Here is a 14435-nt window from a genome sequence, read left to right on the forward strand (position 1 = left end):
ACAAGGTATAAGGAAGGTTGAGAAGTGCTTGCAAATGAGACTCTCAACCAGGGCTGAACATTCTTGAAAACAAGATGTTCAGCTAAGAATCCTCTGTTTGTTCCCGTGGGAAAAGAACATTTCTTGCACATAAGGATGTTTCTCTGATTCCTCAAAAGGAACAGACCCAGGGACAAAACGGATTCTAAGTTGATAAGGAAGTTCCCCCAAACAAAGTCTTAGCTGCAGTAAATAAGGTAAAGGTTATCTCGCCCCGTGCCTGTGCACTGTATAGTCGCTGAATTATGGTGTTTGGCAACTTGCGCTGTAGGTTGTTGTGCAAAGGATATAAAGTAAAGCAGCTGTAAGAAGCAAGGAGTTAAAGTAAAAAAATTCAAACCACTCTGCAATGTTGGTGTTTCATTCTGTCGCCTGCAAGAGATAAGAAAGCCTTCTTCAGTGATCAATGCAAAGAAATAGAGGAAAACAACAGATTGGGAAAGACTAGAGATCTCTTCAAGAAAATTAGAGATACCAAGGGAACATTTCACGCAAAGATGGGCTCAATAAAGGACAGAAATGGTATGGACCTAACAGAAGCAGAAGATACTAAGAAGAGGTGGCAAGAATACACAGAAGAACTGTACAAAAAAGATCTTCACGACCCAGATAGTTATGATGATGTGATCACTAATCTAGAACCAGACATCTTGGAATGTGAAGTCAAGAGGGCCTTAGAAAGCATCACTACGAACAAAGCTAGTGGAGGTGATGGAATTCCAATTGAGCTGTTTCAAATCCTGAAAGATGATGCTGTGAAAGTGCTGCACTCAATATGCCAGCAAATGTGGAAAACTCAGCAGTGGCCACAGGACTCGAAAAGGTCAGTTTTCATTCCAATCCCAAAGAAAGGCAATGCCAAAGAATGCTCAAACTACCGCACAATTGCACGCATCTCACATGCTAGTAAAGTAATGCTCAAAATTCTCCAAGCCAGGCTTCAGCAATATGTGAACCGTGAACTCCCTGATGTTCAAGCTGGTTTTAGAAAAGGCAGAGGAACCAGAGATCAAATTGCCAACATCCGCTGGTTCATGGAAAAAGCTAGAGAGTTCCAGAAAAACATCTATTTCTGCTCTATTGACTATGCCAAAGCCTTTGACTATGTGGATCACAATAAACTGTGGAAAATTCTGAAAGAGATGGGAATACCGGACCACCTGACCTGCCTCTTGAGAAATCTGTATGCAGGTCAGGAAGCAACAGTTAGAACTGGACATGGAACAACAGACTGGTTCCAAATAGGAAAAGGAGTACGTCAAGGCTGTATATTGTCACCCTGCTTATTTAACTTATATGCAGAGTACATCATGAGAAATGCTGGGCTGGAGGAAGACCAAGCTGGAATCAAGATTGCTGGGAGAAATATCAATAACCTCAGATATGCAGATGACAACAGCCTTATGGCAGAAAGTGAAGAGGAGCTAAAAAGCCTCTTGATGAAAGTGAAAGAGGAGAGTGAAAAAGTTGGCCTAAAGCTCAACATTCAGAAAATGAAGATCATGGCATCTGGTCCCATCACTTCATGGGAAATAGATGGGGAAACAGTGGAAACAGTGTCAGACTTTATTTTTTTGGACTCCAAAATCACTGCAGATGGTGACTGCAGCCATGAAATTAAAAGACGCTTACTCCTTGGAAGAAAAGTTATGACCAACCTAGACAGCATATTCGAAAGCAGAGACATTACTTTGCCAACAAAGGTCCATCTAGTCAAGGCTATGGTTTTTCCAGTGGTCATGTATGGATGTGAGAGTTGGACTGTGAAGAAAGCTGAGTGCCGAAGAATTGATGCTTTTGAACTGTGGTGTTGGAGAAGACTCTTGAGAGTCCCTTGGACTGCAAGGAGATCCAACCAGTCCATTCTGAAGGAGATCAGCCCTGGGTGTACTTTGGAAGGAATGATGCTAAAGCTGAAACTCCAGTACTTTGGCCACCTCATGGGAAGAGTTGACTCATTGGAAAAAACTCTGATGCTGGGAGGGATTGGGGGCAGGAGGAGAAGGGGCCGACCGAGGATGAGATGGCCGGATGGCATCACTGACTCAATGGACGTGAGTCTGAGTGAACTCTGGGAGATGGTGATGGACAGGGAGGCCTGGAGTGCTGCAATTCATGGGGTCGCAAAGAGTCGGACACGACTGAGCGACTGAACTCAACTGAAACAGCTCTGAGACCAGGCTGTGCTGTGTTGGCCAGTCAGGAGTCAGGGCGCGGGTGTTGCTGATGTCGGCACTTGCGGGATGGGTGGCAGGCCCCTGCATGAATGTCCTGGGGACGATCAAGTGGCCTTAAATGCTGCCCAGCCTTGCTCCTCAGGGTGCAGAGAGCAGCGATGCTGACAAACCTCATTATCAGCGACTCTGAATCAGAGTGTGATCTATGTGATTTACAAGGATGGGTTCTATATGGGTAAGACTTTTAAAGCAGTGTTAACTTTCTGAATTAGCTCATAGTTTCCTTTTTATGTGTGCATAAGAATGGAATTTTTAAAAACTTTTTATTTTGCATTGGGATAGAACTGATTAACAATGTTGTGATACTTTCAGGTGAACAGCAAAGGGACTCAGTACATATATATGTATCCATTCCCCCTGAAACTCCTCTCCCATGGTGGATTTTTTTTTTAATTAAAAAAACTTTAAAAAATGTTCCCTAGTGGTCCCTGGAGTGATTGGGACTCCAAGTTTTCACCACCAGGGTCCCAGATTCTATCCATGGTCAGGGAACTAAGATCCCACAAGCTGCAAGGTCAAAAATAAAAATGAAAATTTTAAAATCATGGTAAAATTCACATAACGTGAAATTTCCTACCTTACCCATTTTCAAGTATATGGCTCAGTGGCTTTAAGCACATTCACCTTGTGCAACCATCACCACCATCTGTCTCCAGAACTCTTTTTATCATGTACAGCTGGGATTCTGGCCCCTTTATGCAATAACTGAGAAGGCTGAGCTCCAAAAAACTGATGCTTTTGCATTGTAGTGTTGCAGAAGACTCTTGAAAGTCCCTTGGACTGCAAGGAGATCCAACCAGTCAATCCTAAAAGAAATCAATCCTGAATATTCATTGGAGGGACTGATGCTGAGAGTGAAGCTCCAATACTTTGGCCACCTGTTGCAAAGAGCCAACTCATTGGAAAAGACCCTGATGCTGGGAAAGATTGAGGGCAGGAGGAGAAGGGGATGACAGAGGATGAGATGGTTGGATGGCAGCACCGACTCGAAGGACATGAGTTTGAGCAAGCTCTGGGAGATAGGGAAGGACAGGGAAGCCTGGTATGCTACAGTTCATGGGGTCCCAAAGAGTCAGACACAACTGAGCAACTGAACAACAAATGCAATAATTCCCATTCCTGTCACCAGAACAAACCAGTCTCCAAGTCTCACATAGGTCCATCTGATCAGTAGGGGCTCCCAAAATCACAGCAGAACTCCAGTCCAAGGAGTCTGGAGGGAGTCGTTTAGCGAGGTGCCCTCAGGGCCTGGATGGAGGTGGGGACCACTCTGCCATCTGTGCTGTCAATGCCCACCAGCCCTGGTCCAGGAAGACTGGGAAGGGATTGTTCGAAACAGAGAAACCTGAGCAGAGGCTAATTTTGTGACCTGGAACCACCAAAGCTGACCTTGCTTGAACTCTGTCCCAAGGGACCCATGCCTGTAACTCCCAGTGGAGGCCTCTGCAAGGTTCCAATGGCAATGGGACATCACACATCCTCCAGGATGAGACCCTATCAGGGCCAGTCCTGGCTGAAGACCTTATGAAGACCTTCTGAAAGGCCCATGAAATCTGTTTTTGCAACTGCTGGGACTTGGCTGTCCTGGAACTTCTCATCTCAGTGAATTGCTCCTCTAATGCGTTTCTTTTCCCAACCACCCAAGTGCCTCTTGGGCCCCCCTACCCCAGGCTTTCCCAGTTGCCACGGGGTCTGAGGGTTGTGCTGTTGACGGGTGGGGTTGTTTGTGCCCAGTTCTCTGTCGGGTCAGCTTGTGAGTTCCTTCCTTCCTTTCCTCAACAACAAAAAAAAAAAAAAAAAAGAGGAAAGCAAACAACTACAAATCCCAACAGCTTTTATCCAGTTCTCAAGCTTTCATCCACTTTCAGTGCTCCTGTCACCAGTGGTTGTGTCATCAGCAGAGTGCTTTGGGGACAGTCAGATTTTGATGCATCAAACTGGCAAAAACACATTAAAGGAGATCTCAGTAATTCCAGCCCCAAATCCAAGCAGATAAGGATTAGATTACTCAAGAACAGATGCCGAGTGACAGAAACTAAACTCATCCAATGAGAAAGCTCATTAGTATTCAGTACCCAAGACCCCAAGTCTAACCGCTTTGGGTAGTGGGTTTTATATATTTATTTCAAAATCATCTGGAAATCTCTGGCTCCTGGAGGTAGCTCCCTTTAAATCTTTTTTGACAGACACAGTGTCGCCATTTGCCTGCCTCCAGTGATGTTTTCCATTTCCTCAGGCCGGTCCAACCTTTGACACCAAGACTAATATTTGGTGACAGATGGCTCTGTGAGCTTCTGGTAAGGCCATATCTCACTTTTGGAATGCAAGCGATAACCGGGTGCCTCTAGAGACTTATTTATTATACTATTATTACGCGCAAATTCATTCGATGTAAAACATTCTGCCAGTCAACTTGAACCCTCTCTTCCCCAGCTGTCACACTGGCAGCTCAAAGGACAGCGACAGCTGATGCTGATGGACAGGACGTCTGCCATCTCCTGTCTTCCCAAATTTAAAGCCGGATTCTTCCCTATTGAGGGAACGTGCTAGAGGACAAGAGCTAGGAAGGCACTCTGCAGCATCCTGCTGGTTAATAACCATGGCAGTTTGCTGAGAGTCCCTTGGCCTGCAAGGAGGTCAAACCAGTCAATTCCAAAGGAAATCAACCCTGAATATTCATCGGAAAGACTGATGCTAAAAGCTGATGCTCTCGTACTTCAGCCACCTGATGCAAAGAGTTGACTCACTGGAAAAGACTCTGATGCTGGGGAAGACTGAGGGCAAAAGGAGAAGTGGGCAGCAGGATACGAGATGGTTAGATAGCATCACCAACTCAATGGACAAGAATTTGAGCAAACTCCAAGAGATAGTGCAGGACAGAGAAGCCTGGCATGCTGCAGTCCATGCAGTCACAAAGAACTGGACACAACTTAATGACTGAACAACAGCAACAAAGTTTCCCAAGCGGTGTTTGCAGGGTCCTGCTGCCAGGCTTCCTAGCACTTGTGAGCATACTTACCGCAACCATATGAAATCAGCTGAAAGTGGACCACCTTGCTCTCTCCAGAGTCACAGGAATGCTGTCAGTCTTCCATCCTGGTCCCAATTCTTGGCAGGCACCAGTTCTTTCCCCTTTTCAGAGATACCAGCATCCAATCTCCAAGCTCAAACATTTCTCATAGATACCTTGGCAATAATATAAGAGGTAACGATTTATTCAGTCACTCACTTAATAAAGGCATGCAATAAATACTAGCTAATGGTATTATTGGGCTTTCCAGGTGGCACTAGTGGTAAAGAACCCACCTGCCAATGCAGGAAGCATAAGAGACACGGGTTTGATCCCTGGGTCAAGAAAATCCCCTGGAGGAAGGCATGGCAACCCCCTCCAGTATTCTTGCCTGAAGAATCCCATGGACAGAGGGGCCTGGAAGGCTACAGTCCACAGGGTTGCAAAGAGCAAGACATGACTGAAGCAACTGAACACGCATGTATGCACCAGTGTTATCACTTGCTGTTTCCTGGTGGCTTAGCTGGTAAAGAATCAGCCTGCAATGTGGGAGATCTGGGTTCGATCCCTGGCTTGGGAAGATCCCCTGGAGAAGAGAACAGCTACCCACTTCAGTATTTTGACCAGAAGAATTCCTTGGACTGTATAGTCCATGGAGTTGAAAAGAGTCGGACACGACTGAGCAACTTTCACTTTCACTTTTCTGTGGAAACACATGTAAAGGACAGCTCTGTGCATGGATTCAATCAGGAGGTTACCTTTGGAGGGAGTCTCAGAGGACTAATAGGAGTTAGACAAGTGGACTACTGGGGACTTAGCACTTCTGAGCATGAGTGTGCCAGGGGAGGTGTTATATGCATAGGTAACCATTTTTTCCTGTGAGCAGTTAGAATTTTCTTATGTGAAGAGAGCTCATGTTAGGCTCCCGAGTCTCCCATTTTAACCCCATGGTGACCTTAAACCTCAGCAAGTCCTCTTGGGAGAATGTGGGAGAGGAACGATTATTAATATATTGGATTGGCCCGAAAGATCATTCAGGTGTTTTGATTTTTTTTCCCCATAAGGACTTACAGGAAAACCCATATGAACATTTTGGCATTAAACAAAAGTTTTTACCTGAAGAAACAGGTATATGCACAATAATAATTCTTAGTTTGCACATTATCTTGCCCAAAGTTGAATAACTTCACAAGTTTCTTCTTCCCTTTTTTTTTTTTTTTTTTACTTTTACTTATTTATTTATCTGGCTGCATCGGGTCTTAGTTTTGTCATGTGGGATCTTTGGTTGCTGCTCATAGACCCTCTGTTTATGGCTCACGAGCTTCAGAACTCGAAAGCTCAGTAGTTGTGGCTCCCGGACTTAGCTGCGGCATGTGGAGTCTTAGTTTCCCCACCAAGGATTGAACCCATGTCCCCTGCATCACAAGGCAGATTCTCAACCACTGGCCCATCTGGGAGGTCCCACACAAATTTCTTGGTATTGTGTGGAAGGATGCTGAAGGTTCCTGGGGCACTTACTGTCATAGCCCATTTGCAGGTTGGAGAAGAATTTCCAGACATGAGGCAAAATAAGAGAAGAATAAAGTTTATTAGAGTGGGAGACACTATTAGAACAGCAGACTGGTTCAAGAGAGAGCTGACCTCTTATGCGGGCTAGTAGCCGATTTTTATAGCCTCAAGACAGAGAAAATTCCTACTGGAATGGTGGCATTAGTGATTGGTTAGAATGCTATAGAGGGGTAGCCGGGTGGGTATTTTACCTAACATGGGATCAGGCAGTTGGCAGGTTTAGATTCAGAGGCTCATAGCAACAGTTGCCATGGGGCTTGGTCAGTTCCAGAGATTTTTTTCCTGTGACCTTGATACAGGGCTCCACACATAATGTTGCCCTCACGTCACATGGGAGAGTCTGAATTTTATTCTAATAAATGAACATTTAACAAATGTTTACAAGGACTTTCGAAGGTTTATTTGTGACCTGAATCCTTTAAGGTGTAGTGCCTTTCCAAGAGTCTTCTGCCTAGAGGGAAAGGACCAGGACCCTGGTTTAGCCAGCTCCCACCTCCAACCCTCTCCCCCAGGAAATCTCCAGAAACAGAATATTGCAGGGACCCCATGGGCAATACAATGACCTGGGAAATCAAATATCTTCCCTGTTTCTTCCTACAGAAGAAGCTCTGCGAGAACTGGGTAGGGACAGATTGCATCCCATCATCTCTGTGGCCTCAGGGGAAAAACTGCTGATTAAAAACGGAAGGTTGATATCATCCCCGCTGAGCAAACTTGAGATCCTTGAAGAGCCTCTCAACCCAGTAGGACTCTCAAGCCCTGCTCGGAGTGATCAAAAGAAGACTCAAAGCTTTCCCCTTGGAGGCCCATCTTGGCCTGAGCTCATCATCAAGTGAGGAGCATCTGGATGTTTATGTGGCCAGTCCTGCCCCGGTCAGAAAAGCAGTCATCACAGCACCTCACTTTATCACTTCCTGCAGAACCTAGATTCCAAGTCAGGCCAAGCCTCTCTTGTCAGAACAGGGGGGATGACATTGGCCCACGTGAGTCTAGAGTAGCACGCCGGCTCTCAGTTGCAAAACTGTCTGTGGCCTTACTTGACCCCTTCAGCCTAATGCTGCATCCATTTGCCAAACCCAACCAGCTCCTTCATCAGGGCAGCAGAAAGCTGCTTAGATTTTAAATAGATGTCAGATATTATTATAGCTGCCGTTTGGGGTCATGGCCTTCTCCATCCTGGTGGTTACAGGCAGGGACTCTGACCTAGCTATATTCTCATGGAGGGGGAGAGGCAGGGTAAGGGATGCTCCCTGGCCCATAAGAGGCTGGGGAGAGGCCCCTTGCCTCTTCATCCCTACCCACCAGCACTCTGACCTGGCCTCCGATGCTTTCCCCATGAGGCTGTCTCTGCCTGGGCTTCCTTAAGTCCTGCTTGGATTCCCCACCTCTTCGCCTGGCACATGCAACTTAACAAGGAGAAAACCAACATCCCCAGGCCGGGACCTCAGCGGGAGCTGTTGGCCAGAATGGCGACACCTGGCCTCTCCACGTGGTTTCTTGGCATCCTCATAACCTGGTGGATGAATTGAGAGAGAGCAAGAGACGCTCTCCCTTCAAGGTGGAAGCTGTATTGCCTTGTCTAACCTGGTGCTGCACTCAATATGCCAGGAAATTTGGAAAACTCAGCAGTGGCCACAGGACTGGAAAAGGTCAGTTTTCATTCCAATCCCAAAAAAAGGCAATGCCAAAGAATGCTCAAACTACCACACAACTGCACTCATCTCACACGCTAGTAAAGTAATACTCAAAATTCTCCAAGCCAGGCTTCAGCAATACGTGAACCGTGAACTTCCAGATGTTCAAGCTGGTTTTAGAAAAGGCAGAGGAACCAGAGATCAAATTGCCAACATCCGCTGGATCATCGAAAAAGCAAGAGAGTTCCAGAAAAACATCTATTTCTGCTCTATTGACTATGCCAAAGCCTTTGACTATGTGGATCACAATAAACTGTGGAAAATTCTGAAAGAGAGGGGAATACCAGACCACCTGACCTGCCTCTTGAGAAACCTGTATGCAGGTCAGGAAGCAACAGTTAGAACTGGACATGGAACAACAGACTGGTTCCCAATAGGAAAAGGAGTACGTCAAGGCTGTATATTGTCACCCTGCTTATTTAACTTCTATGCAGAGTACATCATGAGAAACGCTGGGCTGAAAGAGGCACAAGCTGGAATCAAGATTGCTGGGAGAAATATCAATAACCTCAGATATGCAGATGACACCACCCTTATGGCAGAAAGTGAAGAGGAATTCAAAAAGCTCCTGATGAAAGTGAAAGAGGAGAGTGAAAAAATTGGCCTAAAGCTCAACATTCAGAAAACTAAGATCATGGCATCTGGTCCCATCACTTCATAGGAAATAGATGGGGAAACAGTGGAAACAGTGTCAGACTTTATTTTTTTGGGCTCCAAAATCACTGCGGATGGTGATTGCAGCCAAGAAATTAAAAGACGCTTACTCCTTGGAAGGAAAATTATGATCAACCTAGATAGCATATTCAAAAGCAGAGACATTAATTTGCCAACAGAGGTCCGTCTAGTCAAGGCTATGGTTTTTCCAGTGGTCATGTATGGATGTGAGATTTGGACTGTGAAGAAAGCTGAGCGCTGAAGAATTGATGCTTTTGAACTGTGGTGTTGGAGAAGACTCTTGAGAGTCCCTTGGACTGCAAGGAGATCCAACCAGTCCATTCTGAAGGAGATCTGCCCTGGGATTTCTTTGGAAGGAATGATGCTAAAGCTGAAACTCCAGTACTTTGGCCACCTCATGGGAAGAGTTGACTCATTGGAAAAGACTCTGATGCTGGGAGGGATTGGGGGCAGGAGAAGAAGGGGCCGACCGAGGATGAGATGGCTGGATGGCATCACCAATTCGATGGACGTGGGTTTGGGTGAAATCCGGGAGTTGGTGATGGACAGGGAGGCCTGGTGTACTGCAATTCATGGAGTCGCAAAGAGTCGGACATGACTGAGCGACTGAACTGAACTGAACCTGGCTTCAGAGAAGGCAATGGCACCCCACTCCAGTACTCTTCCCTGGAAAATCCCATGAATGGAGGAGCCTGGTAGGCTGCAGTCCATGGGGTCGCTAAGAGTCGGTCATCACTGAGCAACTTCACTTTCACTTTTCACACACTGGAGAAGGAAATGGCAACCCACTCCACTGTTCTTGCCTGGAGAATCTCAGGGACGGGGGAGCCTGGTGGGCTGCTGTCTATGGGGTCACAGAGTCGAACACAACTGAAGCGACTTAGCAGCAGCAGCAACCTGGCTTCAGGAGTCACATACTATCCCTTCTGCCACATCTGCGTTGGGATCAAGTCAATCAGGCCAGTCAAATTCAAAGGAGGGAAATGACGAGAACAGTGCTACAGCAGGTTCAGACCTGTTTTAACTTTACCATGCATCTGCACAACTGTCAAAGTTCACTGACCATTTAAGAACTGTTCACCATATGGTTGGTTGTGATATTATGACTTATCATAAAATATATATATATATTTATATACATTTGGTCTTGGTCTCCCAGTTCCTGGCACAGAGCTCCTGAAATCCAGGGAATTTTCCAAGTTCTGAGAGCTAGTAGAGATTTCTTTTGTGAGGTTAATGAGGCTAGAGAACCAGCCTTGATTGGATGGTTGGGAATTTCAGTTCCACGTTCTGGTTTCAGGAGAGGAGAGAGGGCCTGGAAATGGACCCAGTGATCCATCATGCCCAGCAGATGAAGCCTGCAGAAAAGCCAAAAGTATAAGTTTGGAGAGGGTCTGAGTTGATGAACATATTGAATTGGAGGAAATGGTGGACCCTGGAACAGGAAAGCTCCATGCCCCTCCCCACCCCCTAGCCCCATGCATCTCTTCCATCTGCCTGTTCACGGGTGAGGTCCTTTTATAACAAACTGATAAGATAGTAAAGAAAGCTGAGCACTGAAGAATTGATGCTTTTGAACTGTAGTGTTGGAGAAGACTCTTGAGAGTCCCTTGGACTACCAGTCCATTCTAAAGGAGATCAGCCCTGAATATTCATTGGAAGGACTGATGCTGAAATTGAAACTCCTATACTTTGGCCACCTGATGCGAAGAACTGACTCCTTGGAAAAGACTCTGATGCTGGGAAAGATTGAAGGCAGGAGGAGAAGGGGATAAGAGAGGATGAGATGGCTGGATGGCATCACTGACTCAGTGGACATGAGTTTGAGTAAACTCTGAGAGTTGGTGATGGACAGGGAGGCCTGGCATGCTGCAGTCCTTAGGGTTGCAAAGAGTCGGACACAACTGAGCAACTGAACTGAACTGATGAGCTAGTAAGTAAAATGCTTCTCTGAGTCCTGTGAGCCACCCTAGCAAATTAATGACCTCCTGAGGAGAAGGTCACAGGCACTTTTGATCTACAGCCCCTGGGTCAGAAGCACACATGATGGTCAGACCTTTCAGGTGGTCTCTGAAGTCTCAGAGGAGGATGGTCTTGGGGGACAGAGCCCTCAACCCGTGGGACTGTATGCCAACAGGGATGGTACCTCCACAGAGACCCTTTGTTCCTTTTCTTGTTCAAAACTTGCTCTTCTCAAGATTGAGGAGTGTCAACTTTAAAAAAATGCACAAGGACTTCCCTGATGTTCCAGTGACTAAAACCCCGCACTCTCACTGCAGGGGGCCCAGGTTCGATCACTAATCAGGGAATGGGATCCCACATACTGCAACTAAGAGTTTGCATGCTGGAACTAAAGATCCTGGTGCAAGCAAATAAATAAATCAATATCTAATTTTTTTAAAAAAGGCTGTTAAAAAGTGCACGATGTGAGAGTTACAAGCTAAGTTTTACTTGAGGCAAAATGCGCTGAGAAACTGCTCTCAAGAGGTTGGGGGGAAGGTCAGTATAGACATGACTTTTGGTGAAGGGAGAAGTACATACCATCAAGCATATATTTTTCCAGATTAATTCTACTGGTTTCGTGAAGCCTTTGCTAGTCACAGGGAACCATCTTCACCATGGACAATTTCAGTGCTTTTTCTAGATATGGGGAGATACAAGAATTGGGCTCCTAAAATCAGCTCCTGGAAATATCTGCCTGAAAACGTGTCCTGCCAGTCCCCACCGGCCTCCAGGACTGAGGGCCTCATTTCTGTTCTCCACCCTGAACTCCTTTCATGGGGTATTGAAGGTCAGCAGCTGCAGCAGGACATGATTTAATCTTCCTAGAGGTAAATAAGTAGATAAGTATTAGTCCCTCAGTCGTGTCTGACTCTTTGCAGGCAAGAGGCAAAACCCTATTGCATTCTCTAGGCAAAAATATTGGAGTGGGTTGCCATTTCCTCCTCCAGGGAAGCTTCCCAACTGTACATAAAGGGGACTTCATTAATGGGCATTAGAGGATACCCCAGGTTAACTCGTCATAGAAATCTGTCTCTTGAGCCTTTAAATTCTTTACCAGTTATACACCTCTGGTTGGCTTATCATTTCTTCCTTTATTTAGGTTTTAAGGTGAATACGTTGGGGCTATTTGTTTCCATCAACCTGATTGCAAATCTAAAGGCACAGTTGAGATGTCTATTTTTCTTGATATCTTCAGAAGATATTGCTGCAAATCTACTCTGATTCTCATTCTGTTCAGCTTACAATACAAATAGCTTATTATTTTTTGCAACCTATGTCTTACAATAAAGCAGTGCTGAAAAATTAAATAGAAGAAAGTTCAGTTGCCATATAGGCTATGAAAAAGATTTGCTGGTGGTGATTTTTAAGCCTGATTCTAAATAGATTTTCTAAGAAGGGCATTTGGAAAATGTAGTTCAAAGTTTGCTATTTAAGCTATCTTGAAATTAAAGGTTCACTCTCCCTAAAATTTCAAAAAGCATAGAACTTAGGCTTTTAAGGGTATAGCAGTGATAAAAGCTTTCAAAATCATTTCTATAAAGCAACACTTCACAGTTTTTTCTCTTCAATGGTTCTCTAATATAATTCTAGAAGGAAGGCAACAGAAAATTAAGAATAAAAATAGCTGAGCTCTCCACAGTTGGGCTTCCTGCCTACTTTTCCTGTTCAAAGAAAAGAGGAGACACCATCTTGCAACAGATGCATTATAGACAACTGGGCTTCTCCAGTGATAGTTAGCATTTGATGCCCCATATCCCTTGGTTCTTGTTGCCAATGGTCAGCCTGGCGATGGTGGTGAAATGGGGGCAATTAATCTGTAGATCAGGGAGGGCTTCCTTTAACAGTTGAGGGTTACCATCCAGCATGATTCCAAAGACCTGTAGTGTTTTTAGTGTGGAAATTTCTCCAAGTTCAAGTAAAGTTTCAGGTATTATGTCATAGCACCGACTGAGTACTATGTTGGAGGTAGCTGAGTTGGTAAATATCTAGAAAGCAGTCATTTTTCAGCATAACACTATCACTTAAGTCTAGGTGGACAAGACTGGGACATCTTCCCAACTGAGGTAGAGACATCTGATCTCTGCAGATTCTTTCAGTACCTGCTGAGATTCAGCTGGATGATGGTCTCTGACACGTATGCTGCTGCTGCTGCTGCTGCTGCTGCTGCTGCTGCTGCTGCTGCTGCAGCTAAGTTGCTTCAGTCATGTCAGACTCTGTGCAACCCAAGAGACGGCAGCCCACCAGGCTCCCCCATCCCTGGGATTCTCCAGGCAAGAACACTGGAGTGAGTTGCCATTTCCTTCTCCAATGCATGAAAGTGAAAAGTGAAAGTGAAGTCGCTCAGTTGTGACTAACTCTTAGCGACCCCGTGGACTGCAGCCTACCAGGCTCCTCCATCCGTGGGATTTTCCAGGCAAGAGTACTGGAGTGGGGTGCCATTGCCTTCTCCTGACACATGTGCAATAGCCACGTATACATGCTTTTCAGCAAAGTCAAAGTACCAAGAAAGTTTTAGCTTATCCAATCTGGAACAGCTGCTCAGCAAAATCTTCAGGGCAGATTCAGAGAATCCAGAACACCCAGAAAGGTTGAGTTTCAGTAAATTTGTATTCTTAGCAAGATTATCAACAATGGGACCAGAAAGCTGGAGGCCTTCCAGGCTGAGATTCCCCAACTTGGAGCAGTGACAGAAGGCCGTGGAGGGTAGACACATCGATCACTGAGTTCGACAGGTCCAGGTGCTGTAGACAAAACGGGCTGAAATATTCAACTAACAATTGGTCCATAAATGATCATGGGCAGCAGAAGGCAACCACCCGTCAGGATAGAAGCCGACCAACCACATCTGGGTAAGGGTTTCTGCCTGTGAGGTCTACAGTCTGCCAGAGAGACTCATCAAACTCTAGACAATGCTGTCTCTTAAACACTGGAGACTTTCAGAAGTTCAGGGAGGCACAGACAGGAAAAGATTCCTAAGAGTAGCTCGTCTGGAAGGGAGTCCCAAGATATAGCTGGAAAGTTCTCTTGGTTTAGCTTAGGTCTGCAGATAATCGTAAAGTCCTTGTCATTCCCTTTGCTTTTCAGCTGTTTTCATGGGGGACTCTGTGGGTGGCCTAGGTTTGAAAGCAGTTCCTGGCAGATGTTCTCACTGTCCATCTCCTTTCTTCTCTAGGGTGGAGACCCCCATGCCTGAAAACAGTCAGAAGT

At 45.6% G+C, this 14435-nt stretch overlaps 1 pseudogene; it reads right to left on the reverse strand.

Moving 5' to 3' along the window:
* Positions 12932 to 14014, reverse strand: LOC102170990 (annotated as a pseudogene).

The sequence above is a fragment of the Capra hircus genome, chromosome 13 (genome assembly GCF_001704415.2).
Source record: "Capra hircus breed San Clemente chromosome 13, ASM170441v1, whole genome shotgun sequence".
Taxonomy (NCBI): domain Eukaryota; kingdom Metazoa; phylum Chordata; class Mammalia; order Artiodactyla; family Bovidae; genus Capra; species Capra hircus.